This window comes from Pinus tabuliformis, chromosome 1_1 (genome assembly GCF_031772625.1).
Source record: "Pinus tabuliformis cultivar Carrire ecotype Pingquan chromosome 1_1, CPIR1, whole genome shotgun sequence".
NCBI classification, from domain to species: Eukaryota; Viridiplantae; Streptophyta; class Pinopsida; order Pinales; family Pinaceae; genus Pinus; species Pinus tabuliformis.
Genome location: NC_142297.1, coordinates 652,368,635 through 652,386,958, shown reverse-complemented (window position 1 = coordinate 652,386,958; position 18,324 = coordinate 652,368,635). Strand labels below are relative to the sequence as shown.

Sequence of the window (18,324 nt, the reverse complement as noted above, 5' to 3'; positions counted from 1 at the left end):
AAGACAAACATTTAACGGCCCTTGTGGAAATTACAAATTGCAAGACCAACTATGTTCAAGATAGTCAGTGGGTATAATTGTGCCATTTCAAATCTTTCAACAATGCTTATGATGGAAAAAAAGGTTTGATCTAATCAAAGAAGGCGGAGAGATTTAAATTTCAAATGGATTAAATGTAGTTCTAATAGGTTTTATTATGAATGGAGTAATTATTTTCTTTTTGATAATTTCAAGGTGGCATTATCTTTGAATAGAATTTGTGTGATGACAAGTGGTCAGTTGATCGTTGAAGTAGACTAGTCACATATTGATATAGTTTTGGCTATATGTACATTGTATTGCAAAGTAACTTGGATGTACAACATATATATATGCTCCCTAATCACTTGGTTAAAACCAAGTTTAGAGGGTAGGAGGTGACCAAGAGCATCCAAAGGGTAGTTGAAAGGGGGAAGTCAATTGGTATAAATGGCCACAAGTTGAAGTAACGTGGAAGCCTTCAAAAACTGGCAACAACTTTGTTTTTGGGGGGAGGGGGTGCTGTGGAGTAGTATCCACTAAGGAATGTAGAGCACTCAAGTAATAGGTAGGGGTGTCTATCTATATTAGATACAGTCCATAGAGGCTCCTGAGATTTGTACTTTGTGAAGGACGGAGACAAATCAAAGGGTGGTCTTGAAATGCAAAGGATGAGCCCTAAACTTTGCATGGATGATGGATTGGGGAGTTGTTCATTTACAATGGATGATGCACTGTAACAGAAAGGCTTGGATTCTCTTTTTCTTGGCCAACTGGCTTGAAGCAAGCTAGGTCCCTAGACCTCGAGCCATAGAGGACAATGGATCTTGTAATCGTATCAAAAAAGTCGTGTCTTGGACAAGCTGTCCTAGAAGAGTAATAGGAAGCACTATCTTTTGAGTTGGGAAAAGTGTTGATGTTTTATGCAGAATTTTTTTAAGTGCTGTAGCCCTCACAGTTTCAATTTATTTTGCATCAGTTTATTGCCCACAGCCCCAAACTAGTACGCTCTGATATAATTTTTTTACAAAGTTAAAGGGAACATTATAGAGCTACCTCTACCATTTTGTTTTCAGCTGATACAAGAAATAATTTGCATGCACACACACAAGAAATAACATGATATTTTTTGGTCTAATGACCCTAGAAAAACCCACAAGGGGGAACCAGTTCTAAGGGAGGATCTTATTTGCTTCTTAAATAAATTAGTACACAGAGAAAGGACGACTTATCTCTTCCCTTTAGGAGTATCTCTGAGGTCTTCTTTCACAGAATTTAGGACTGATATTTTTGCACACACAGCCAGCTCTCCTTCAGTGAAGATTTCAGCCTCTTGACAGGTCCTAGTACTCAGGAAATCGACCCACAGGTCAGACACTGTTTGCCTTATAACTCGGGCTTCTCAAACTATTCCTTACATACTGGAATTCTTGTCTCTTGTCTGACTGTTGATTCCCTGGAAAGTTGTGCTGGAGAAGGTCATAAAAAACATGCTGACAGGTCCTTAAATTCTGAGCATACACACCCAGAAAATAAAGGCTGACTCCTCCCTCTGTTTCAGCCAGACTGTTCCACAGGTCTTGGCTTATACTTGCCCAAGAATCAGTCTATACTGCCTGCAAATGAGACTGATACGCTGCCTGTACATTTGGCCCTAAACTTGGGCTTCTATACTTCTGCAAACACGACTGGAATAATGGCCCAAAATTTTTGAGTCTCGTGTAAAATTTTGGGACTTGTTTCTGCTGGAATTTCAGCCTGTTCTCAGCCTAGAAGCCGCCACCACACTTGGCCTGGATTCAGTCTGCAACCAGCATAAATTTTGTCCTTAACTCAGTCTTAAAGCAACCACAAACAAAGCTTGAACTCCTTGAATGAGAACCTGGAAATTCATGCCTGTATTCTCTTCTAGAAATTCGTGCTGGTATCTTCTCTTGAAGATTGAGCCCTCCTCCTTGTGCTGAGCAAATCTCTGCCTCCCTTCAAGCTTGCTCTCTTTCTTCAGAGCTGCAATAAGAACCTCCCTCCTTGCCCCTACATGAACTCTCCTTCTCTGCCTCCTACACTCTCCTTGAGCTTCCCAATATCACACACGAGAATCATAAGCAAAAACCATTTTCCTTTTCCTTTTGTCATTTGTGAGGAAAACCTAACCCTAGAGTTCTAATGGCTGAGATTAAACCTCAGCTCATTATATCGAGGGTAGAGATCAAGTCCCCCACTTGACCTCTTTCTTATGTTGACCCCCTCACTTAAAACACTTCTAGGCAACTTTTTAATATAATGTACCTTGAGGACTTTTTCTCTCATAAAGTGTCTTTTAAAACATAAAAGCCACTTTAATAATATTAAGTGCATTTTGGTACTTTTCACATAAAGTCACTTTATAACCCATGTGACTTTAATAAATTAAAATACATTGTACACAATTCATGAAAAATACTTTAGCTCCTTGACATTAATAAAACACATAATGTCACTTAGACAAAAGGTCATTAATGTGTCCCCTAGGCCAAAATGATAAATGCTTAGGAAACACTCCCTTGGTACCATTTTTCTCAACATTTTAGGTAGCATTGAGAGTATTCTCATGTGTGGGGCAAGTGGGCTAAGTGATGGGGCTTTGCAACCATAGATCCATGGTATTACCCATAATATTCTGATCACCCATGGTATTACTCTTGGTAATTTGAGGACCCATGGTATTAACCATAGTATTTTGATAACCCATGGTATTGCACCCTTTGGAAAAGTATAAGTGCGAGGGTGAGTGATTCATTCATGTGGCTTAGCACGAGAGCATCTTGTGAAAGAGAAGGTTGAGTAGGCCTCAGATCCCTTGAGGGTTGAGAGGGCCTATGGAGTGGTTGGCAAGAGAGCATCTTATGGAGGAGAAGGCTGAGTCCTTAGACCCCTTGAGGGCTAAGAGGGCTTGTGGAAGGTGGTTTGCAAGAGAGCATCTTGTGGAGGAGAAGGCTGAGTAGGCCTCAAACTTGTGGAGGCCTGAGAGGGCCTATGGTGGTCAACAAGTAGGCCTCATATTTGTGGAGGGCTAAGAGGGCTTGTGGTAGGCTTGAAACCTGTGGAGGATTGAGAGGGCTTGTGATAGGCCTTAGATCTGTGGAGGGCCAAGAGGGCCTGTGGTAGGCCTCAGATTTGTGGAGGGTTGAGAGGGATTAAAGGGCCTGTGGTAGGCCTCAGTTCTATGGAAGGGTTGAGTAGACATTAGATTAGTGGCTTGGTCAGGAGGACCAAGAGGGTCCAACGGGTTGAGTGAGCCAACAAGGACAGAGGATTAGGAGCAAGAGGCTCCTAAGGTTGAGTGTGGACCAACAACACTAGCAGTACGGACAACCTGTAGATCTAGAGGAAGAGTGAGATGTTCCTGTGAGCTCTACCAGGAGGAGGTCGAGATGGGTCCGAGGAGGACATACACCATACAATGACACTAGCCTACTCCAGTGTGCTGGGTCCAAGGAGGGTCCTAGGAGTAGCAAGGGAGACAAATCTAGATCAACTAAGGAAGATCGAAGGACAAATATAGGGTTTGATTAGGTGGATATCTCCATGTTTATTGTCGTATATGTAATTCCTTAGTCGGGCCATTATCCCAGTAAGGGAGCCCAAGTAGGTTCTGAAAAGAATTTAATGAAGAATTGTTGATTCGACATAATGTGCTTGTAACACGTTTACTATGCATAATCTAATTGTTGGTTTTATAAGTTATGCAGTACATAATTTATTTTGTTGGAAGAAATTGTCATTGATGTCAAAGGATGAATAAGCCAACATTTGTTTGGTAATTTGCATGCATAAGTTAGTGATTTTAGATGCAAGGACTATCTAGTTTGGTAACCCTTGTCATGCCGTTTCGTTTGATAGGTGGCATGTCTTGTGGGTCCTATTGGTTGGAGAGATATTGATTTTTGAAGTTTGATGCCCCAAGGATGGGTTTAGCACCAGGTGACCAGCCCCTTTGACGCAAAGGTTTATGACTTTAACTCTTCATTGCAACCCCTAAAAGAAGGTCAAAACTATGATTAGCTTATGTCCATGTGTCCAATCAACCTTGAAAGAATTTTTTATGGAAGACTATTTTTTTAAAGAAGCCTAAGCTTCCTCGTGTAGATCAGCTTGATAAAGGTTCAGGTTGGCTTCAGGTTGGCTCCAGGAATAGTCATGCCTTTTCAAAAGGAAAATTCTCTTTTTTTGCTCAGGTCGGCCTCTATTAGGGCTCTTCCAAAATCACTTATATATATGCCCTAGTCGTGGCATCTAAAGAACACAAGTCAGACATTGAATTAGTCACAAGATCTTCTTTTCTGAGGCTCAGCCCTAAAAGGCATATCTGAAGGAGGCCAAGACATCTGAATTTTGGAGTATTGGTTATGTTTTGAAGCTGACTCGAGCAGATTGAGCTCTACATTTGATAAGATTTCTTAAGCCTGTTCTATCCTTTGTTTGAGGCATTGTTAGCAAAATTTTGTGCTTCCATTTGAAGACTGTTTTGAGGAGAAAAAAGGATTTGTTTTGGTGCCCTGTCGACTCTATTTAGGGCAAGTTCCTGAGGCCCAATTTGGCCTGCCTGAGGCCCAATTTGGGCTGCCTAAAGCCCCATATGAGGCTTTTTGTGGCAGTGAATTTCAGCCCTCCTGAGGTCCCTTCCTGTAGCATACTGCAGCTGTCTCAAAGGCCGAATTTTGGCCCCCTTAATTTGGTTATCTTTGATAAGAATTTGAGGGAGTTCAAGCATTTGAAGAAGGCCGATTTTGTGGTAATTCGTAGACCTGTAACAAACTTTCTTAGGCAGCGTTCTGAGACAAATTTCAGGTCTATACGAGGCTCTTTTGAAGCAGATCTGTGTCTGAGATTTCTGACGTATTTTGGGGACAAAACTAAGTTGTCTGAAGGCTGATATTAAGGATATTTTCTGTGTTACTTCAAGCAGAACTGAAGCAAGTTCTTGAAGATTATTTGTGAGTTGTTATTGTGAAATTGTGTTCTTTGCTTAGAGCAAATCTGACTCCTATTTGATCTAGGTCTGAGGGAACATAAGTCTCTGAAGAAGCCCGAATCTCTAAGGTAGATTACAGCCTTGTGTTTCGTGGCAGATTCTCCCAAGGCGAGAAATTTGAAATAGACTTGAAGCAACCTTTGATAACGTGTTCAGAAGCAGACCTTAATATCAGTCTTGGAGAAGTTTGGATGCAGATTGTTGAAGCAGATCCAAGTTACCTTTTGAGCCACATCAACAGTCTTCTCCGAGGGAGAATTTCTGAGGGAGATTTGAGCCATCCACAAGGTCTATCCTAAGTCACATCTGGAGCAACTGATTAGAAGGTAGCAACTGTTTTTTAGAACAATCATGATCATATATGACAAGACATTGGGTTGGCAAGAGGTTGAGTTTGAGGCAGTTAGAAGCTGGTCAAAGGGCAGACCAAAGGCACGTTGAGTTGTGTTTGAAAAAGCAGCATGAGGACGTGAATTTGCGTGGGTACAAGTTCATTGACGATGATACAGTGAAACAACAGTTGATGAGCAACAATGGTTGAGTAAGAGGACAATGACTAGATTGTTTGATTATTGAAATTGTTGAGTATTGTTGTAATTGGGTCATTGTCCCTAGTATGAGAGCCCAAGAGTTTTGTTTTATCTTTTATTGTTAAGGGTGGTAGGGTGGTGCTAGGGAAGGAAGTTGTAGCTTCCTTTCAGGAGGTTGTTGCCTCCTTCCAATGGATGCTGGTAAACCAGGGGTTGTAGCTCCTTCCCGTAGTGGCTGGTAAATAACTGGGGGTTGTAGTCCTTCTAGTTGTAGGTGGTAAACCAAAAGTTGTAGCTTCCCTTGTAATATACATAAATTGTTCATATAATTTTTGTGTATCTCTTGATGTGATGTTATTGGTTAATGCTTTTGATACTAAATTGTGAAGAATGAAACACTGATTCACCCCTCCTCAGTATTTCCAACAGTTGGTATCAGAGCAGGTTCCTTCATCACAGTCTAATAGCTAGAAGGCAAATCTCAGGAATAAAGCTGAGAAAGGCAAAAAGGCTAGCCTCCAAATGCTCGAAGGAAAAGGTTTCAAGTCTCCTCCCTTGCAATTATGCCAAAACATACTGAAGTCATTAATGAAGATCGAGTTGACCCAACTGTCGTGTCTTTGCCACCTCCCGTGTTTGATGGATCAAACTATGAGTTATGGAACATGTCTATGGAGATCTATTTGAAAACCCTAGATTATATATGGTTCACAATTGTCACTGGAGATACAACCACACAGGAGTCAAAAGAAGATGATGTAAGAGCAATGGATACCATTCTAAGAGGCTTATCAAATTCTGTAAAAGACTAGGTGGGGCAATGCTGCTCAGCTAAAGATCTTTAGGAAAGACAAGAAGAACTTTATGCAAGATAAGCTGAAAAGGAGGCTGCTTGCTTAAAGATTGAGGTTCAAGAGGCAAAAAGGAGAGAATAAATTTTGACAAATCATCTTAAAGAAAAACCCAGAACTTGATCAAACTACAAACTTAATTTGATCAACAAAAGAGAAGGCTCAAAGAAGAAATTATCTCCTTGTAGGCCTACATTGAAGAAGCAAGAAAAATTTAAGAAGTGACCAATTGTCAGCTAAAGAAGAAGGAAGAATATTGCGAGAAGTGCGAAGAAGAAGTTGTATCATTAAGGGTTGAAGTTGATAACCTCAATACAAACTTGAACAACTCGTTAGTGTTGGATAACATTGTAAGTTGCAACAAATCAAGTCCAGGTGATCCTTCATGCAAAGAAGATGCATGCACCAAGTCCCCAAAGGAGAAATTTGAGGAAAAATTTAAAAGGAGAATCTTTGTCTTCAAAGGGCCAAGCAAGAACAATAAGAAGCATGAAGTTGCCAATGCAAGAAGTTATGCTAATGTTCTCAAGAAGACATCTTATCAAGAAGAGCAACAAAAGGCTGGACCTCCTCCAATGCAGAACAATTTCAGCAGACCATCATGGCAATCCAACTCACCAAGGTACCCAAGTATATTTCTTGGTTATTGTTATTCATGTACAAATTTTGGGCATAAGGCTAGGGATTGCAAAGTTTATAGTAGGATTAACTACAAAGGATATCATCAAAACCCTAGAAGCATGTTTACAAGTAGACAAGTCAATGGATTCTCCAGCAAATGGTACACAACATTTTCTCCATCATTCATGTACAACATAGAATGCTTTAAATGCCATAATTTTGGACATATTGTAGGAGACAATAAATGTGAAATGAAGTGATTTCCTAGGCAAGTTAGGTAAGAAATCAATTCCACTAAGGTTTGGAGAAGTAAACATGTTGAGCAAGAAGAAGAAACATTGTCAGGGGGAGCAACCTCGCAAAAGCAAGACACCCTTTGCCATTGATGTCAAAGGGGGAGAGGAAAGGAAGTGCAACATGGAGACAAAGGAAGTGAAGCATGATGACAGGGGGAGCACGAGTGTTGACATCGATGACAAAGGGGGAGATTGTTGGAAGAAATTGTCATTGATGTCAAAGGATGAATAAACCAACATTTGTTTGGTAATTTACATGCATTACTGAATTTGGATGCAAGGACTCCCTAGTTTGGTAGCCCTTGTCACGAGATTTTGTTTGATAGGTGGCACACCTTGTGGGTCCTCTTGGTTGGAGAGAGATTGATTTTTGAAGTTTGATGCCTCAAGGATGGGTTTAGCACCAAACTGTTTGCCCAAAAGGTTTATGACCCTAACTCTTCATTGCAACCCCTAAAAGAAGGTCAAAACTATGATTTGATTTCGCCTAAGTCCATGTGTCGAATCAGCCTTGAAAGAAGATTTCATGGAACACAATTTCTTTCTTTTAAAAGAAGCCTATGCCTCCTTGTACAAGTTAGCGCTAGGAATAGTCGTGCCTTTTCAAAAGGAAAATCCTTATTTTTTGCTGAGGTCGACCTCTTTTAGGGCTCCTCCAAAATCACGTATATGCTAGTTTTTGGTAGCATCAGATGTGCTCTAACCATGACAATTGGTGGAAAGGCTAAGGCATATGAGTTCTAAAGAACCCATAAACCATTTGGTGAAATTCCACCCAGATTGCATTTTATTAAAATAATTAATATTTTTAATGGAGTTCCTAAGTCTAAACTTAGGAAAATTAAAGTATTAATGGCTATTAATCAAAATATGGGCGAGAATAATCTAGAAGGCGGATTAAGTCAAGTTTTAATCTTAGCCGTTGATTAGAGACTTAATCTCGGCCGTTGAAGTCTCAACTAGAAAAGTATAAGGAGGCTTGGGGTTCATTTAGAAACACACAAGGGGAGAATGAATTGATCTGGAGTTTGATTTCTGGGGCTAGGAAGCTGAGAATTCAAACTGAGTGATTATTCTGCAGTAGAGGGGTAGGGATAGTTCGGGAATACTGGACAAAGAGGCCGAGAGACAGTAGTGAGGCAACGCAACGACTAGAAGGACTAATGTTGGGCCAATCTGGGCCCACACAGGCCTGACGTAGAGCTAGAAGGGCCAGCGCAGAAGTGAGGCTGCCCTCACGTAGAAAGCCGAAAATTGTTGGGGAGCTGTTGGAACAATCGAGAGAGGTTGACGCAAAAGTTACAGAGGCAGAAGAGGCAATGCAGAAGTTGATGCAAGCCTGTAAGGCTGACATAGGGTCTACGCAGGGCCAGCGCAGAGATAGCTGGGGTTAGCCAGTTCTGCGGCTGGATTAGCCAGAATCTGCCGGATGGAGTGAGGTAAAACTCACTTGGTTTTCGCCATTATATTTTCTCTGTCACTTTTTTGCCGGGAGGGCAAACAACATTGTATTCAGAATTACTGCTTAATAATAGAAAACCCTAAGAGATGCTGCACTGGTTTTCCTGCATTTGGTTTTTTCGGGGATTATTTTGTCCAAAAATAACTGTCCTATGTATCTTGTTCTCTGCTTAGTTTTTTGTTTCATGTAATCAAATTTAAAGTAGTGTAGGATGCAGAAGTAATTTACTTCAGTATTTAGAAAATAACTTGATAATTAAAATAAGTAGGAGAAGTAAATTCAATTTTGCTATGGTAGGGGTTCATTGGAGTAGGAATTCTCATAGTATATATATGCCGTAGTCGTGGCAACTAAAGAACACAAGTGAGACATTGAGTTAGTCACAAGATCTTCTGTTATGAGGCTGAGCCCTAAAATACATATTTGAAGGAGGCCGAGACATTTGAAGCTTGGAGTATTGGTTATGTTTTGAAGTTGAGTCAAGCAAATCGAGCTCTACATTTGGTAAGATTTCTTAAGCTTGTTCTAACTTCTATCCTTTGTTTGAGGCATTGCTAGCAGAATTTCGTGCTTCCATTTGAAGATTGGTTTAAGGAGAAAACAAGGATCTGTTTTGATGCCCTACTTGAACTTGATTGAGGCCTGAATTCAACTTGTTTGAGGCCTAATTCGACCTTTCTTTGAGGTTAATTTTTCGGCCCTGTTTAGGGTAGTTCTGGAGCAAACTTTGGTTTTGTTTAGGGCAAGTTCCTGAGGTCCAATTCGGGTTTCCTGAGGCCCCATCTGAGGCTCTCAGTGGTAGCGAATTTTGGCCCTCCTGAGGCCTCTTCCTGTAGCATATTGCGACTATCCCAAATGCTGAATTTCGGTCCCCTTCCTTAGGCTATCTCTGATCAGAATCTGAAGCAGTTCAAGCATTTGAAGAAGGCAAATTTGTGGTAATTCGTAGGCTTGTAGCGTACTTTCTGAGACAACCTTTTGAGATGGATTTCAAGTCTATATGAGGCTATTTTGAAGTAGATTTGTGCCTAGTATTTTTGAGGTATTTTGGGGTCAAAACTAAGTTGTCTTAAGGCTATTTTATGCGTTACTTCAACTAGACTTGAAGCAAGTTCTTGAAGGTCATTTGTGGGCCGTTCTTGTGAAATTGTGTTCTTTGCTTAGGGAAAATCTGACACTCTTGTTTCATCCAAGTTTAAAGGAACATAAGTCCTTGAAGCAACCCAAATTTCTTAGGTAGATTGTAGCCTTGTGTTTGTGGCAGATTGTCCTAAGGCAAGAAATTTGAAGTAGACCTGAAGTAACTTTTGATAACGTGTTTTGAAGTAGACCTTGATATCGGTCTTGTAGAAGTTTGGAAGCAGATTGTTGAAGTAGATCCAAGTTACCTTTTGAGCTAGATCAACAGTCTTCTTTGATGGAGATCTGAGCCATCCAAGGTCTATTCTAAGGCACATCTGGAGCAATTGATTAGAGGGATATATGTTGTTTGTTAGAACAATCATGATCATATATGACAGGGCATTCGATTAGTAAGAGGTTGAGTTTGAAGTAGTTAGAAGTTGGTAAAAGGGTAGACCAAAGGCACATTGAGTTGTGTTTGAAAAACCAGCCCGATGACGTGAATTTGCATGGGTACAAGTTCATTGACGATGATATAGTGAAACAATAGTTGATGAGCAACAATGGCTGAGTAAGAGGACACTGACTATATTGTTTGATTATTGAAATTGTTGAGTACTGTTGTAATTGGGTCATTGTCCCTGATATTTTTGAGGTATTTTGGGGTCAAAACTAAGTTAAAGGATATTCTCTGTGTTACTTCAACTAGACTTGAAGCAAGTTCTTGAAGGTCATTTGTGAGTCGTTCTTGTGAAATTGTGTTCTGTGCTCGGGGAAAATCTAAGACTCTTGTTTCATCCAAGTTTGAAGGAACATAAGTCCTTGAAGCAACCCGAATTTCTAAGGTAGATTGTAGCCATGTGTTTGTGAACGTGTTTGAAGTAGACCTTGATATCGGTCTTGTAGAAGTTTGGAAGTAGATTGTTGAAGTAGATCCAAGCTACCTTTTGAGGCTAATCAACAATCTTCTTTGAGGGAGATCTGAGCCAACCAAGGTCTATTCTAAGGAACATCTGGAGCAATTGATTAGAGGGATATATGTTGTTTGTTAGAACAATCATGATCATATATGGCAGGGCATTCAATTGGTAAGAGGTTGAGTTTGAAGTAGTTAGAAGTTGGTTAAAGGGTAGACCAAAGGCACATTGAGTTGTGTTTGAAAAACCAACCCAACGACGTGAATTTGCATGGGTACAAGTTCATTGATGATGATATAGTGAAACAACAGTTGATGAGCAATAGTGGCTGAGTAAGAGGACATTGACTATATTGTTTGATTATTGAAATTGTTGAGTATTATTGTAATTGCGTCATTGTCCCTGGTATAGGAGCCCAAGAGTTTTGTTTTATCTTTTATTTTTAAGGGTGGCAGGGAGTTTCTAGGGAAGGAAGTTGTAGCTTCCTTTCAGGAGGTTGTTGCCTCATTCTAGTGGATGTTGGTAAATCAGGGGTTGTAGCTCCTTCCAGTAGTGGCTGGTAAATAATTTGGGTTGTGGCCCTTCCAATTGTAGTTGGTAAACCAGAAGTTGTAGCTTCCCTTGTAATATAATGAAATTGTTCATATAATTGTTGTGTATCTCTTGATGTGATGTTATTGGTTAATGCTTTTGATACTATATTGTAAAGAAAAGTGAAATATTGATTCACCCCACCTCTTAGTATTTCCAACATGTTTTTGATTAGGCACATTAGTGTATTTTGGTTAATTAGCCGGTTTAAAGTGAATTTGAGATTGTTATGATATTTGGTGTGTGTGTGTGCATTGAGTCTAGTGCCCACAAAAATCTAACATGGTATCAAAGCATGGTCTTTGAGAAGAGCAGCCGGATCTTGAGATTTGCATAGGTGACAACTTTGAGAGGGAGATGTAGGAATTGTTGCAGGCAGTGGCAGTGTTTTGAAGACCCATGCCAAGAGCATTAGCTAGGTATGGTAGACTGTTTGTATGGGCCATGAAGGCTAGGATGAACAGGCGTAGTGAGACATGGAGTAGAATCAACAGATAGAGTAATTATTGAGCATGGGACATGATTTGAAGTTTGCAAGGGCTGCAACTTGGGCCAACTGTAAGTTTGAGTAAGAGATTGAGGGAAAGAGTGGTTGTCGAGTAGTAGCCATTGGGCACATGTAACACTGACAGGTTTGCTAACGCGTGGGTATTGTGAACAACCAGGTTGTGAGTGTCAGTAAGACTCAACTATATTGTAATAGTAAAGAAGGAAGAGTGCAAGTGGATTTGAGAGCATTTTTGGGAGGTTGAATTGTGGAAGCGAGGAGGTCGATTTGCCAGGGCCGAAATTCTCGTAACAGCAGAGGTTTTGCAAGGGGAAAACACGGGGCAGAGTTGTTGGTGAATAGGTGTGTCGAAATTCTCTAGGCCGAATTTCTTTAGAAGCTGATTTCTACTGTGCCAAAATTCTTAGGGCTGAATTCTTCCAGTGGGGTTGAGTTGCAGGTTCCAGTTAATGCATATTTCCTTGGCTGTGATAGGAGGTTCTGGTGTAAATATAGTGAGGATTGGCAGGGCTACACCCATTGTAGGAGAAAACAACCAGATGTGTGGGTGTAGTAGCACACAGGCTGCAGAGAGTTCATGCTGAGACTATGAGTAATATTGCTAACAAGGCTAGGTGAGGTAGTCGTTAGAATTAGCCTATGGAAGCAATGCCATGGGGCAGCGTGAAGGATCGTGTTGTGGGCAGAGTGTCGTTTGGGCATGATCAAGTGGTTGCAAGGTGCAGTGGCCAGTAGGTGTCACAAGGCAGAGTATTTGTCATGACAAGCACAAGCCGATAGAGCTAGTAGCAGAGACCATACAAAATGTACAAAGGTTTTCCAACAGGATTGGTGAAGGTTAGCCCTCAGTGGGAGATGGGGTAATCCAGGATTTTGCAGCAATGCTAGAGAGACCTAACACTAGGAGATACATGATGGAGAATGAGGCTTAGGATGTTGTGCAAGAACCAAAGGGTTAGCCAGCTCCAGGTGGTTCTTCTAGAAGTACCTTCCTCACTAAGAGGGAGCGTTAGAGATTGTAGCTTAGGTAGATCCTTTAGAGGGCTGAGATAGCCATTGGAGATCCAAGTGAAAAAGTTGGAGTGTAGATCAAGCAGAGACCTTGAGGGACGAGAAGGCTTGCGGTCTAGAGTCAGAGGGAGTTAGGCTTTAGAGGGAGTGAGCAGATTCACTAGAGAGTCAATCTTTAGAGGGAGTCAACAGACTTCGAGAGAGTAGCTTAGAGGAAGACAACCTTTAGATTCAGGAAATCATTGTACAAGATGGCCATGCAGGATGCTCAAAAGAGGGATGCTTCTAGGAGTAGGATGTATTCGAAGAAGGGTCCTTGTCATACAATGAGATTTGCTTATGTGTCATATGGAGTAGTTGTGGTAGTGGATCAAGGGTGGAAATGTGTTCTAGGTTTGAAGGTAGAGCCATTTGCAGGTGGTGTTGTGAGAATACATCCCTTGCTAAGAGGGAGTGTTGATGTTTTTGGTTTCACTGGGAATATTCTCATGTGTGGGGCAAGTTGGATAAGTGATGGGGCTTTGCGCCCATAGACCTATGGTATTACCCATTGTATTTTGATGACCCATGGTACAAAACCATGGTATTACACCCTATGGAAAAGTATAAGTACAAGGTGAGTGGTTCATTTGTGTGGATTGGCAAGAAAGCATCTTGTGAAGGAGAAGGCTAGGTAGGCCTCAAACCCCTTGAGGACTGAGAGGCCCTATGGAGTGGTTAGTAAGAGAGCATCTTATGGAGGAGAAGGTTGAGTCCTTAGACCCCTCGAGGGCTTGTGGAAGGTGGTCAACAAGAAAGCATCTTGTGGAGGAGAAGGCCGAGTAGGCCTCAGACCTGTGGAGGGTTGAGAGGGTCGAAGGTGGTCGACAAGTAGGCCTTAGATTTGTAGAAGGCCAAGAGGGTGTGTGGTAGGCCTTAGATATGTGGAGGGTTGAGAGGGCCTGTGATAGTCCTTAGATTTGTGGAGGTCGTGAGGGTGTGTGGTAGGTCTAAGTTTGTAGAGGGCTGAGAGGGCCTGTGGTTGGCCTTAGATCTATGGAAGGGCTAAGTAGGCCTCAGATTTGTGGAATGGTTGAGTATGCCTTAGATCAACGGATTTGCTAGGAGTTCGAGAGGGCTAGAAGGGCTAAGGAAGGTCGAGAGGGTCGAGCATGGCTGAGAAGGTCCAAAGGCCTGAGCAAGGTCGAGTGAGCCAACAAGTGTAGAGGATCAAGAGCAAGAGTCTCCTAAGGTTGAGTATGGACCAAAAGTACTAGTAGTAGGGGCACAACTTGTACATCTGGACAAGGAGTGAGATGTTCCTTCAAGTTCTACCTAGAGGAGGCTGTGGTGGGTCCAAGGAGAAGACACACCATACAACGACACTAGCTTCAAGAGGAGTGTGATACTCCAGTGTGCCAAGTTCAAGGAAGGTGCAAGTAGTAGCGAGGGAGATAGATCCAAATCAACCAAGGAATATCGAAGGATAGATTGACACACCATACAATGGCACTAGCCTCAAGAGCAGGGGGAGCGTGATACTCCAGTGTGCCGAGTTCAAGGAAGGTGCAAGCAACAACAAGGGAGATAGATGCAGATCAACCAAGGAAGATCGAAGGATAGATCTAGGGCTTGATTAGGTGGATAACTTCGAGTTTATTGTTGTATATGTAATTCCTTAGTTGGGCCATTATCCCAATAAGGGAGCTCGAGTAGGTTCTAAAAAGAATTTAATGAAGAATTGTTGATTGGGAATAATGTGTGTGTAATACTTTTACTGTGCATGATCTAATTGTTCGTTTTATAAGTTGCATTTTGCATAATTTGTTTTTGGTTAGGCACATCAGCGTATTTCATTTAATTAACAGGGTTAAAGTTAATTTGAGGCTGTTACCAGATATGGTGTTTGTGTTTGTGCATTGAGTCTAGTTCCCACAAAAATCTAACAAAAAACAACTATATTCCTTGTTAAGATGAGCTTGGAAAACATGTCTTAGACTAAATTAAGGCTGAGGGATCTGAATCCCTAGGTATGACTTGTAACCTTAGTTTTGTTCCCGTGGAAGCAGAACTTATAGTTAGAGAGAGCTTGATGAGGTACATTAGTTTTAGTAAGGTTGATCAGCCATTATCGAAGGTCCTAGAAGTGGGATAGGGCATCAATCTATGTTTGCAACTCCTTGAGTGAGGAGGCCAAGGGGATTATGTTGTCGACAAAAAGAAAGTAGGGAGGCCAAGACACAATGTAGAGGACAATTGTCAACCTCTTGTATGTGCTTTTTGATAAAGGTGTAATGTATCATGTTATTGACAAAAAGAAAGTAGGTAGGCCAAGACACAATGTAGAGGACAATTGTCAACCTCTTGTATGTGCTTTTTGATAAAGGTGTAATGTACCTTTTTATTATTTTCGTTAGAAATAACTCGACAAAATTACTTTGTGAAATACAACCAAAAACACCATACAAATTTGCAAAATTTAACACGATAGATCAAACTTGCAAATATACCCAGAAACAAATAACATGCTACAACTCAAATAACGTGAGGAATGACAACAACTCAACTTTATTATATTAACTAGAATCAGGTTTTACATGTCAATACAAACTGGAAAATAACTAGGATACAAAAATGCGACGTCCAAAATATCTGTTGAAATGTTGAACCTGGCCTCCAAAATGACGACTGAAAATGACGCCCAATTTAGAGATTTGAATGATCCCCACTCCAATCCTCAAATCTGCTCCAGATTTGATCTCCAACTGATACCGTTGAAGCTTCGTGAGTTTTTTGGATGAAATCTCCTCAACATTGGGTTGGGTTTTCGTCCAACTCACAATAGGAAACCCAAGGGCTTTTGTCCTGGGGTTTATGAAAGTTGAGAATCACGTTCCCAAAAGCTCTCCAACAAGAAAATATCACAACTCCAAGATGTCACAAATGATTTGCTTCCCCTCCTTTTAAAGATCTAATGGATCCCTCTCTAACCTTCTAGAAGTACTTTATTTTATTATTTTATTTCCATTCTAGAATTTTGTCCCCTTTATTTTATTTTATATAAGTCACTTTTCCTTTCTGGCCTTTTTCTTCAAGTAAGCATTTTCCCCTTTTTATTTAATTGACTAATTAAAGTCATTTCTAATCTAAGAAAAGGGTAAATCTTCCTCAATGATCTCTTTGACCACTGAAAGTCACTTTTCACCATCCCATCTTGTAGATCTCTTCGCTCCGGTTCCAACGAGCTATTACACTAAGGTGTTCCTCCAAGTATCTTCTCCCAACAACACCTTTAGTGTTTTTAGTTAAAATATGTTTATTATATCCGTTTTATGGGAATTATCGAAATGCAACAGAACCAAGAATAAGTTGTGCGAAACTGACCTTGATGATGAAATACAACGAGTGATCCTTGTCGGCCCCCATAAAACTCCTCAAAACCCCTTCGTGACCTTTGACGATGTAATCTAGTTCCTGTGACCTGGCCATCACACACCTTGGAAATCCATCCTAGTTGTATTATAAAGGAAACTGAAAATGGGGACATTACAAAAGGCCTCTAGCGCATCAATGTAGATCCCAAACAAAATCAGTGAGAGGGGGTCGTTCTTTTTAATCCCAATGGTGCTCCTAACGAAGTTGGAGAGGTTGCTAGTAGAGTAAAGTTGCCTATGTTCCAACTCATATAGTCTCATGATGGCCACTAGAAAGTTCTCTAAAATATCAATGTTACATATCCTCTAGAACATTAATAACTAGTGAAGAAAGCAAGAGAGTAACGAAGGAACTATGGAAGGTGGAGGCAAGATGCATCTTTACAGCACTAGGGAAACATGTGTGGGGAATATTCCAATTTATCTAGTTGTTTCTTCAGTTCCACTACTTTAGCTAGTGAATTGTGTTTGAAGCTTGTGTGCTTTGTAGTGCTAACCTTTAGAAGTTAGGAAAATGGTGGAAAGTAGGGCAAATTAGTTGCTGGTGAGTTGTGTGAGTTATGCATTCCTAAGGAGGCCTTGTATCCGTTTTCACAATTTTAGTCAATAGTTTTAAAGCGCTGACAGTTTTAGTGTTAGCGCCGATCTATAAAAAATAATTTTAAAGCGCTGACAATTTCAGTGTCAACGTTGATTTGTAAAAACAGGCTTAAAATGCTGACAGATAGAATATCAATGTTATTGTAAGTTCTAAAAATAAAAATGCATTGACATTCAGAGTAGCAACACATGTGTAAAAATGGTCAGTTAAAACTCTAAAAACTGGAGGATCAATGCGAAAGGGAAAAATTCAAAATTTTTATGTCCAAAGGAATGCACTGATGGAGCACACGTCAGTGAATGAACGATAATCTATCAAGTGAGCACCGATCAATTAGTTGAGTCCTATCTTGGTGAATTTGGCCCGAGCTTCACGTCAAGGTTACTATTTCAAACATAGTGACACAAAATCAACAGTGAAAGGGAAAATGTGCCAAAGCATGTTTTGTTTTTACTTGACAAAAATCTGTTTTTCTACTCTATTTTTCCTGTAAAAGACAGTAACTTTGGGCGCAAATTCTGTTATGAAACCAGCTTAAGAAAAGATAGAAAAGATAGATCAATGCCTTAGAATTCAGCCTCTTCGAGGGGGCAACCTCCTTTACATTACATGAATGAACAATTCTTGGATGATACAAATGAAAAGACCTCCTTTCTATATATAGGAGTCTAAGGGGTCATAACATAATCAGAGCCGACATAACAATAATAATGTAAGGGCACAATAATAACAATAGTGGGTTTCTATGGGGCACATTAGTAACAATATGGGCACTACATGGGTACATCAATATAATAAGTGGGTTGTACTAATAACAATAAGGGGTTACACTAGAAGTATAGGGGCCTAACATGCCCCTCTCCTTCAAAAAGCGTTGTCCTCAACACTTGAGTAGTTCTTGATGCTTCTGTATAAAATTCTTGTCCTCCCATGCGGAATCTTCAGCGGGTAAGTTCTTCCACTTGATGAGATACTCTGAAATTGATTGATTTCGTAGCTGTCGAGTTCTTGTTTCTGTGACTGCTCCAGGTTCCAATATGATTTTTCCTTCCTCTTCAATTTCTGGCAATATTGTTTGAATTGGGATCTTTTGCAACTTTTGAATAAGTGGCCATACTTCTTCGTCCTTCTTCCATTCATCCCTTGCTTCGTTTATCCAATCTGGTTGGATAATAGAAATAGCACAAAACAATGCTTCCACATCCTCATCCTCATCCTTGAAGAGTCTTCCCATTCGGTAAGGTCGCCATTTTTTAAGTGCATGTAGTATTGCCAACATTTCCTTCTCATAAATAGCTTGCTTGAGATGTAGTAGTAAAAATACCCAATCAAAACATTTTTCACTACGACGTTGATCTACCTGTTGTTT

At 40.5% G+C, this 18,324-nt stretch overlaps 1 protein-coding gene across 1 annotated transcript in view; it reads left to right on the top strand.

The window, feature by feature from the left end:
• LOC149215076 (etoposide-induced protein) overlaps positions 1-18,324 on the top strand; it is a 182,539-nt gene that overhangs the window by 18,366 nt on the left and 145,849 nt on the right. The window lies entirely within an intron of this gene.